Genomic DNA, 10,227 nt, shown 5'->3' with positions numbered 1-10,227 from the left:
TTATATAATAATAATAATAATAATAATAATAATAATAATAATAAAATTGACACTCCTAAATTCGACGGATCGCGGTAGTATTTAGAGCCACGTCAGCGATCTGCGTGAATTATATCTAATGGACCATATTCAACTAATATCACAACAATCCAACGGTTGAAATTACATTTTATAAAAAATATTTACACACAAAAACAAAACAAAATTATATATAAAGAAACTAACCCTAAACCCCCCCACCCCCTACCTTACGCGTTCCAACCCCCCCCCCCCTCTTTCCCCTTTCCCTCACGCCGCACCTCCCTCCCCCTTCGCTGTTTTTTTCCGGTCAACCTACCTCCCCCTCCCCTGTTTTTTTTCTTTCTGTTTTTATAGTATGTTGTATACTTCATCCTAGCTTCATAATAGTACTAAAACTATATCTCGAAAATGGGATTTCAGCTTCTACTGAAGGAAGTACAGGAACCCATCTTTTTCAAAGTTGGAGTTTCTCGATTCAAGGTTGGTGTGCTGAAAACGGTGAATTGTTGCTTGTCTATCAGTTTATGCCTAATGAAAGTCTTGATAATCTGTTGTATCCAGATTCTGAACCCATTTGGTGCCGTCCCAGATGGCGAAATGTGGATGGTTGTGTTGTTTGTAGCTCAAGTGTTCGAGTTAATGCCTCAGAGAGAGTGAAAAAGATGGAAATGGTTATATAACATATATAATCTGAGTTCATAATAAAATGGTTACACATATATAATATTGTTGTCGGCTTGGCCTCTGTTTTGACTTATTTGTATTAAGAATGTGAACAACAAGTGATTCACAGAGACATAAAGACTAGTAACAGTATGATGGATGCAAATTTTAATGCCAGGCTCGGAGATTTTGGGTTGGCAAGGCTGATGGATCATGACAAGAGCCCCGTCTTTCGAAAATGGGATTTAGTTGAGTTTAAGGCTGCCGGAAACTGGACGGATTTTAGGAAGCTCGCCGAAATCTGGATATTTTCCGGTTTCCGGCTAGTTTTTTTTTGAAATTTATGTGCGTAAATACAATCGTATTCGGTAGTATTTAGAATCCTATTTTCGACCAGATACTGTTGAATTGAATAACTGGGCGGGCCTTTTGAATTTTGTCATAAAATTTAATTGTTTGGGCGGGACATTCGAATTTTATCCGAAAAATTAAATTTGACCGGAAACGGTTGTATTTAAGCGGTTGTATTTAGTCGGTTGTATTTAGTCGGTCGTATTTATTACTAAATACAACCGGTTTACTAAATATTACTCGAGCAAATACAACCGGTCCAAAAACCGGTCGTATTTAGCTAAATACAACCGAAAACGGTTGAATTTAGCTAAATACAACCGGTTTTAAACCGGTTGTATTTAGCCGTTTTTCTTGTAGTGCCGAAATACCTATTGTTCACGCATTATTGAAATGCACATACCCTTTACGTTATTTTCTAGTACTACTTTAATGTATGGTGAATTGGTGATAGTAAAACTGCATGAATGAAATACTGGCCTCATTTATTTGTTCACCTAGTGTGTTATTGCCTATTAGACAGTCGCAATGCAATAATAAATTAAGGTGTCACTGACCACTGCTATATACCAAATAGTTAATGTTAATAAAATAATACTATCATGGACCAAACACAGGGCAAAGAAAATGAATATCGACTACACGCATGTTGTTCATGCGAAGAAATCTATAAGTCTATGCACACCACTCTATCTACTGCACGCATTTTTTGTATGCGTAATTCGACCACGCGTTTACATTATACGCACTGTATGGATATTTTGGGCAAGTGATAGCGTCAGTGGGTAGTGGGTATTTAAGATTTCTTTTCTATAAAAGAAGGTATTTCGGGGTTTCACCCTTTAATTTTCATAGTTAATTAAATAATAGAGTAAAATTCTATGAAGTCCACCTTTTTATTAGAGTGAGTCCTCAGAGTCTTCTGCAAATAAAATATCTTAAAAAACATGTTATCTTGCAAAATATGTTTCACAAATATTATTAGTTCAATAAAATTATGCAAATCTCATATATTTACAAGTAAAATATATATGTTCTGCAATATGAACATTTATGTTCCACAAACTAAGCATATATTGTAGAATAATATATTTTGCAATATTCTACTTGTAAAATCTATGTAATTCGCAAGATTTTCAATAAAATAGTGATATTTGTGGAATATAATTTAAAAAATAATATATTTTTCAATAATTTAATCAATATTTTACTTGAAGAACATATATGAACTCAAAGAACTCCATTGAAAAAAGTGGACTTCATAGAATCTAACTCTTAAATAATAATATTTTAATGACTATTAAAAATAAAAATAAGTTCAATAAAATTTAACGTCTATACTATTTTGAAACATTAAGTAAAAAAAGTATATATTATTTTTTAAAATCTTATTTTTTTTAGTTTCCTAAATACCAATGGGAAGTTGAGTAGCTAAAATAAATAAAAATAATATGAACAAAAAATAAATGATATAAGACGAGTTTCCATTTCAAAGCCCTAGACAACGTTCCCCCAAATCAGACAAAAAAATGTTCACCAAAATCAGATAGGAATCTGTTCACCAAAATCAGACACAATGTTTCGAAAAGATACTCTTAGTATCAAAAATTTGAGAAATAGGATTTCCACTCTCTCATTTCTCTCAAAGGCTCAGAATCAATCGTCACCACCATCAAAACCACCACCACCACCTATGTTAGATATCACATACAATGATATATCTACCATTTGCACTACTCATTTAAGATATATTGGCCAATTATATGAAGAGAGACTTGTTAGTTTCTTTGAAATCAACAATCTGGAGATCGTGTTGGGTATTTTTGAGCAGTGGGTGTATGTACCGCAGTGGATTAGTCTCATTAAGCTATTTGACACATTGGTATGGTTTTCATATAATGTACCCGATATGAGACTCATTAACTATTATCTCAAAGCCAAGTTGATGACCAGGGGCGGCGCTGGGGTAGCGCGAGGTGAGCCACCGCACATGGCATCCGAAATAATAGGTTCCCGAATTTTTATTTTAAAATTAACTAAAAATGAAAATTTAGTTTTTAAGAAAAAATTGGTCAAATTTTTCTTAAAAAATATAAGAAATTTGGATGAAATATGAGAATTAGATTCATTAAAGTTTTTCAAAAAATTTTGAGTTTTCATAATGTAAAAATTATATATATAATTTTAATAACTATTTCTGTTACCGTCGCACTTATAGAAAAGAGTTTTTTCAAACTTAAGTTGTAGAAATTTTATTTACGAATAACTATATCGTAAGAAAGACTAAATGTTGATGATTATTTCGTTACAAAATAATCTGTTTAAGTGAATATTTCGAAATGTATTTTTGGTTTACAATATATTTTTAATAGTTAATTTTGTCTAGAAACCGTTATTTGAATTTTTTATTAAAGTAAAGATTACGGGACTAATTTTAAAGTTTCACACAGGGCGCTCAATTATTTTGCAACGGCCATGTTGATGACTGATTCATCATCAGACGAGTTGTGTGGCCATATTAAGGAGATGAAATAATCATATTGGATTGTTCTTGACACTAGTTCATATAATCTAGTGTTGGAATGCATGGTTCATACCAAGGAGGTAGACTCGGTTAAGAGTTTATTTCACTGGTATGTATTCGTTCCAAAACTATTTAATTTTTGAGACTCGTGTAAATGTTATTGCTTTTTTATTGTGTGATATGTATATTACTTTTTCTTGAAAAATTTAGTTTACGAATATTGTAAAAAAAATGCCCAATGTAAATGTTTAATGCATACTGATTGCAAAGAACTAGGGTGGAAATCCATGTTGAGGTCAGCAAGTTCATGACAATCTTATAGACCCTAGAATACCCTACTTGGTAATGCTAAAAATACTCTATTATATCTCTCTATAAATAACTTAAAATTACGAGCATTTGGCATAAATTATAGACCTTAGCATTTAAAGGTTGGTGCAGAGTTATACTGGCTTGCTATTAGCACTGTTCGTTGCATTGGCCTTTTTTTGTTGGATTTACATCTCGAATCTGTAAGTACTATTTTATCATTTTCATTTTTAAAGCAAAATTAATAAAAGTAATCGTTTTCAGTTTTACTGGCAATTTTAACCAGTGTATTACGCATTCTAGTATTATGATTACAAATTGTGTAGTTAGGTATAAGTGTAAAAGGTAAATTGTGTACCTCCGATTTGTCCTCTGTCCAAGTCATGTATAGAAAAGTGTGTACCACGGCTTTGCTAAAATTGCAATCCGGGTACTTTTGTTTAATTTCTAGTAACCTCATTTGTAGTTACACTAAACAAGATCCTTTTCGTCATTTTTCAAATCATTGGCTCTATTCCATTTCTTTAAATAGACCCAATTTATATCATCCAATCATTGTGTATTCATTCCATCTCCGACGATTGCAGTCAGTGTACCTATTTAATATAAACATTATTGGGAAGACCCAACAATAATGAATATTAGGAAATATTACTAACTAGATGGTGAGCTATTTGAAACCATGGAGCCATGCCTATCACCTCATTGGTCATGGTGAAGTTCGTGGTTCCCTCCATCTTTACTAACAATCACTTGCCAATTCTATCAAAAAAACCTGTGTAAAAGCTTGAGATTTTTAAGGTTACACATTCTAAATTCAAGTTAATTACAAACCCATCCAGCTCATTCTCAGAAGCTCATTCTCAGAAAGATTGTATGTTCCTCACTTACTCTACATATCTTATGAACCCAACCTTTTTGAAAGTTTATTATCATTTGCAAGAGGAGATGATAATATACCATATTTTCGGCTCTGCGAGCAAAAGTTAGAGTTGCCTCTTCAAGACCTTTCAAGCAAGTTTATGTGTTGGTTGAAATTGAACTGAGTATAGGGTTGTACATCATTGGCTTTATATTAAAATAAAGGTTTAGTACATATTGATTGCATAGAATCAGAGTGAAAATCCATGTTAAGTCCTGTAACTAAATGACAATGTTTTTTTATGATTACCGAATGGCAATCTTCTTGAGCCCTGATTACCCTAGTAGATAATGCTGATGATAATCTATGATATTTCTCTATTAATAACTTAAACTTGTGAGCATTTGCATGAATTTACATATGACAATTGACAACATTGGCATTTCATGGTTACTGCATGATCATATATGGCTTGCTATTAGCACTTCATGTTGCATCCGCCTTATAGTTGCATTGGCCTTATAATTTCTTTTGGATTTATTAAGCATTGGCCTTATATTTTATATTGGATTTATTCGGCATGCTAGCTGTTGAAGAAAATTAGAGTTGCAGATCAGTTAATCATGCAACTCCATGATTCAACTTACTACTAAATAGAGCCTGGAACAAGTTGAAATACTGACATTTCAATATATTTTTTTTATCTTAACCGTGAGCTAATATTTTTAACTGTGATAATTATTTTAGAAAGTGCACCTGCAAGAATAGAGCTAGAGAATTTTGAGAGTAGAATTTAGAAGCCATAATTTTTCAAATTTGTGCGTATAGAAATTTAAATGATTCACATATTATGATATCAAGTTCTCCCCACTCTTCAGCTTAATTATTGACAGTCTTAGGTTACCTATGTTATCATAATCTGCGAATAATACAAACAATATAAGTGTGTGTGAATAACAGAATAATAAACTGCGAAAATAAACAAGAAGGATATGAAGGAGACGTTCTCGAGTCCAGTCGTATAACTGTCTCTTTAAATCTATTACGGCCCTCACCGTATGTGTGAGTCGTTAGCCTCCCAGGATAAAACGAGAAACCTGCGGTGTTGCACGAATAGCGCCTTCGGTATAGAGAGAGAGAGACAGAGAGAGAGGGTAGGGTTTTGTTTAGGAGGCGGCTCTGATGTGTCGAATTTTGTGTAAATAACCCAAAGCCTAATATGTTATTATACATGCTCGAGAAAACTTGTGCGCTACTCCACGAGTAATTAATTAACCACGTTAATCAATCAATCAATTAATAAATCAAATTCGTAATTAAATCTGATTATTATCACATCAAATCAATTATAATAATCCGTAATCAAAATAAATTGAAATTATTAAAGCTCAAGCCCAATGGAAATTAAATTAGCAAAACTAGTCCGTGATTATTCGGGCCAATTTTATGCTACATTCGTGTCCGCACGTCGCACACGCGGGCAAGCTCGAAGGCTTTGCAAGCCTCAGATTGCCCCTCGAAAGCCTAAGATTTGCACCCCCTTGCACGCACGGTAGGTGTTGGAGCAATACATAAGTAACACATTTGAACACTACATAAGTGTTTAGATATATAAAGCTATGTATGCTCCTTTGTAAAATCAATGTGGGACTTTCTTTTCTTCCACAAATTTCCACTACTAAGAGACCAACTTTAGATGATCATATCTCATCCATCTCTTAGTCATTTTGAGTGATTCAAAGTGCCTAAAAAATCTCTCTCGGAGGAGAACGCATTACAAGTGTCACTCATTGCGAGCACACAACATTCATCCACTCAAATTATGGCTCAAATTGACTTGACAATGTGGGACTACAACCACATTTTCCAACAATCCCCCACATGGATGAGATTGACATTTCAGTAGCACACACCAGATAGATAGACACATAGGTTGAATTGGTGATAGTTTCTTCGATCAGATATAACATACGATAGGTAGAGAATGCTCCTTGAACGTTCACTCGAATAAGCATACCAAATTTACTAGTAGACAGTAGACGTGCTTGTCCTTGAACTGTTCGACCGTTTATGTAAACGATGATATACTTCTCACTATATTCTTTCTGACTCGTTCAGTTCTCATGAGTATGTCCATTTTGGCCATGAAACATCATCCTCGTTCTGTAAGAGTTTCTAAAGAATTGTGCCTCGCAATTCTCCTTTGAAGCAGCCCCACTTCTCTCCCACATAGGTGATCTTTATCTTATAGAGTAACTCGCGTTTACTCAAGTAAATTCCATGCGTTTACTCCTGAACTCCATGTATTCGCCAAAAGATCATTAAAAGCTCAAAAGCTTAACCTCGTACGATACGGGTCTCACTGTTTCCTCATCATAGGAATAGGCCAGGGGTTTCCCCCACAATGATTTGGTCATCATGATTTAGTTGGCCCATTGAACCAAGTTCTTAGGATCTCCAATCAGCATTGGTTGGGTATCTACCATGACGCCGTTAAGCAACAGGCTTAAGGCCCATCCCTCTCGATAATTTCTTAACCACTTCTCTTGATAACCCTTTAGTTAGCGGATCCGTGATATTATCCTTTGATGGTATATAGTCAATAGTGATAATTCTGGTTGAGATTAATTGTTTAATGGAACTATGTCGTCGTTGTATGTGACGAGACTTTCCATTATACATCATGCTCTGTGCTCTACCAATAGCGGATTGACAGTCACAATGTATCCCTATTACAGTCACAAGCTTTGGCCATCTTGGAATATCCTCTAAAAATTGGCGTAGATATTCAGCCTCTTCAGCGCATTTATCTAGTGCCACAAACTCAGCTTCCATCGTGGAATGAGTTATCACAGTTTGTTTTGAGGATTTCCATGAAATTGCCGCGCCAGCTAGTGTAAACACATAGCCACTCGTAGACTTTAGAGCTTTCTTACTAGATACCCAGTTCGCGTCAGTATATCCCTCTAATACTGCTGGATATCTGTCATAGTGTAGCCCATAGTCTCGAGTTCATCTCAAGTACCTTAGCACCCTTATGATCGCTTTCCAGTGATCAGCTCCCGGATTACTCGTAAACCTACTCAACATGCTGATTGAGTATGCAATGTATGGTATGGTACAACTCATTAGGTACATCAGACCCCCAATTATCCTCGAGTATTCCAACTTGGAAACCGCTACACCTTTGTTCTTGGATAGATGTATAGTCATATCCACAGGTGTCCTAGGTTTCTCGAAGTCATCCTTAAGAAACTTCTCAAGGATCTTGTCAACATAATGAGGTTGACTCAATGCGAGTCCCTCTGATGTTCTAGAAATTTGGATTCCTAGAATCATGTTTGCTAGTCCTATATCTTTCATGTCAAATCTTGCTTACAACGTATCCTATGTAGATTTGATCACTTTATCATTGCTTCCCCGGCAATAAGTAGATCGTCTACATACAATGTCATCATGACATAACCATTGTCATTGTCCTTGACATAACTTCTTTCATTATCTTTGTAATAGGCACAACTAACACATTCGTTGATCTTGAAACCATTGGCCAGCACGACCTCATCAAATTTCTCATGCCATTTCATAGGTGCTTGTTTCAAGCCACACAGTGACTTCACTAGTCTACAGACTTTCCTCTCTTGTACAGGGACAACGAACCCTTCAGGTTATTCTATATAGATTTCCTCATTTATATCTCCATTTAGGAAAGCTGTTTTCACATCCATTTGATGTACTGCTACATTTCGCAATGCAGCGATAACATATATCATTTTTATAGATGTTATTCTCGTTACTAGAGAATATGTGTCAAAGTAGTCAAGACCTTTCTGGTTGCTTGTAACCTTTAATTACAAGTCTTTCCTTATACTTGTCGATAGTGCCATCAGTTTTTAACTTCTTTTTGAAAACCCACTTGCTGCCCAACGGTTTACAACCGTTTGGTAAATCAACTAATTTCCAGGTATGATTCTGCATAATTCAATCAACTTCATTTTTAATGGCCTCTTTCCACATGGGGCCATCAGGTGAGGTAACCGCTTCCTTATAGGTTTTCGGGTGACCTTCTTCGAGCAAATAGGTCATAAAGTCAGACCCATAGGATTTCTCTGTACGTTGTATTTTTCTCCTTATCACTACCCCCACATTCTCGTCCTCACTTTCTTCACTCTCATTATTGTCATCTATAGACTCATGATCTCGTTTAGACGTTGTAGGGTGTTCGTTTCTTGGATTACAAGGAAACGTCATCTCAAAGAATGAGGCGTTCCTAGATTCCATAATCGTATGCTTCTGAATGTCAGGAATCTTGGAATCATATACAAGAAACTAATATGCAGTGCTATGTGGTGGATATCCGATGAAGATACAATCCACAGTCTTTGGACCAATCTTCACCTTCTTAGGTATAGAGATCAATACCTTTGCCAGGAACCCCCACACTTTCAGGTGTTGGTAACATTATTTCTTTTTCTTCCACATTTTATAAGGACTTACATCCTTATTCTTGCGCATGGTAATATTTAAAATATTATTTGTGCTTTAGATGTCTTCCCCCCACATCGATTGTGGAAGTCCAGAGCTTAGCAACATCGCATTCATCATCTCTTTGAGAGTGTGATTCTTCCTCCCAGTCACTCCATTTGACTGAGGGGAGTATGGTGCAGTGACCTCATGGATTATACCATATTGTGAACATAATTCCCCAAAGGGTTCAACATATTCACCTCCATGATCACTTCGTATCATTTTGATTTTCTGAGATTGTTGTGTCTCAACTTCTTCCTTATAGATTTTAAATTATCTATAGCTTCGTCTTTGCTTTTTAGCAAATATACATAGCAGTACTTTGTACAGTCATCTATGAATGTAATAAAATACTTGTTTCCTCCTCTTTTTGGATCTAATTTTAAATCACATATATCGCTATGTATTAGGTCTAGCACTTTGGTGTTTCTTTCCACACGTTTAAATGGCGATCTTATTAATTTTGCCTCAACACAAGTATGACACTTATGTTTTAAATCAATTGTTAATTTTGGTATGTATTCTTTTACACTTAACCATCGTAAAGTGTCATAATTAACATGTCCTAATCTAGCATGCCATAAATTAGGAGAATCAAGAAAGTAAGCAGAAGAATTCTTCATTTCATTATCGTCCTTAATGGACATAACATTGAGCTTAAAAAGCCCATCGGTTACATAGCCCTTACCTACAAACATACTACTCTTAGACAAAATAAATTTATCTGACTCAATTACAATACGAAAGCCATACTTATTCAACAAGGAACTAGACACAAGGTTCTTGCGAATATCAGGCACATATAATACATTCTTCAAAGTCAGATTCTTCCCAGAGGTCATCTTCAGAATCACCATGCCTTCACCTTCAATGGTAGATATCGCTGAATTCCCCATATAGAGCTTCTCAACATCATCAGAAGCTTTGAGGTTAGAGAAAATCGCCTTGTCTATGCAAACATGCCTAGTAG

At 35.2% G+C, this 10,227-nt stretch overlaps 1 long non-coding RNA gene across 1 annotated transcript; it reads left to right on the top strand.

Moving 5' to 3' along the window:
* Window positions 1-270: 270 nt before the first annotated feature.
* Window positions 271-1,189, top strand: LOC141692803 (uncharacterized). Its single transcript, XR_012562918.1, has 2 exons — window positions 271-501; window positions 583-1,189. It is a non-coding gene; the product is annotated as an uncharacterized LOC141692803 (long non-coding RNA).
* The last annotated feature ends 9,038 nt before the right edge of the window (window positions 1,190-10,227 follow it).

Source organism: Apium graveolens, chromosome 10 (genome assembly GCF_009905375.1).
Source record: "Apium graveolens cultivar Ventura chromosome 10, ASM990537v1, whole genome shotgun sequence".
NCBI classification, from domain to species: Eukaryota; Viridiplantae; Streptophyta; class Magnoliopsida; order Apiales; family Apiaceae; genus Apium; species Apium graveolens.
Note: the sequence above shows the minus strand (reverse complement) of the source record. Positions and strands in the feature narration are given on the sequence as shown.